The sequence below is a fragment of the Arachis ipaensis genome, chromosome B07 (genome assembly GCF_000816755.2).
Source record: "Arachis ipaensis cultivar K30076 chromosome B07, Araip1.1, whole genome shotgun sequence".
NCBI classification, from domain to species: domain Eukaryota; kingdom Viridiplantae; phylum Streptophyta; class Magnoliopsida; order Fabales; family Fabaceae; genus Arachis; species Arachis ipaensis.
Genome location: NC_029791.2, coordinates 4,889,872 through 4,891,240, shown reverse-complemented (window position 1 = coordinate 4,891,240; position 1,369 = coordinate 4,889,872).

The window sequence follows — 1,369 nt, the reverse complement described above, 5'->3', positions numbered from 1 at the left end:
TTGTTATTTGACTTAATTATTATTTATTTGCTATGATCATGACACCCCAATGTTTCTTAAACTTCACTACTTATATCAATTAAGGTAGCTATAACTATACGTCAAGAAAAATGTCTACATTGAAAGCACAAAGGTTTGTGTGATAGGCTCATGCTACCTTCCTGAAATAGACATACAATATTGATTTAATAATATAAAAAAAATTTCATATGATTCTATTTTATATTTTATATATATGTATTTTTGTTCTTATAAAATTTTAAAATTTGTGTTATATATTTCAGTATTTTATAAGATTTTAAAATTTGTATATCGATATATTTCATATCGTATCGTGTTCTATTTTTGTGTCAGTGTTTGTGCTTCGTAGAATTTATGCCATTAAATTATTATGATTAGGAAAACTAAATGTGTGTTATAGTGCAATTTATTGCTAAAATATGGTATTACTTTAACCTAGAATACATGTGTCGTGGCTTATTGATCCATGCATCAAAAATCAAGATTGACTAATTGACCCATTTAAAATTTTAAATGAATCATAATTAGGGTGTTTGTGGTGTGGTTTAGATCGATTTTGAGTAAAAAATTTATCTGATTTGAATACTAATTTTATTTGTGGTGCGGTTTAGATCGGATAAATTAAAAAAAAAATCTGATTCGATTCGATCTGATCCAATTTCAAGCGGATTGGATTTGCGGTTTTGTAAAAAAAATTAAATACATATAACAAAATCTCAACATCAAATTTTAAATAATCAATAATGATATAACAAATCTCAACAATATCTTAAAAAACCAACGATAACATAACAATATAAATAAAATTATTGGTTAATTAAAATAAATAAATAAATAACATTTTGAACATAAAATATTTATTAAATAATAATAATACATGAATAATATAAAAATGTATAACAAATTGAACATATTATAAGTAAAATTATAAATATAATAATAAAATATAGGTATAATTGTAAATATAATAATAAAATAATAATATTATAGCACACTGTGCAGTTTGGAATGGATTAGATTGATTATGAAAAATAGATCTGAAATCTAATCCGATCCTACGGTTTGTAAAAAATAAAATCCAATCAAATTCAAATTAGTGCAGTTTTAATCGATTTTCAATTTGAATTAAATTGAATGAACAATTTAATTTGTTCCGTTTAAATTTGAACATCCCTAATCATAATTTTGTTCTTACCATCAAAAAAAGGGTTTTGTTAATTAATTGTTACTCAAGGGGTGGAATATGTTTAAACAAAACTAGAAAAGTTTATAAACTATTTAATTTACGTTTATATATCTATGTTAATAACTATTTTGAATAAATATAAAAAAATTAATTTTTAATTAG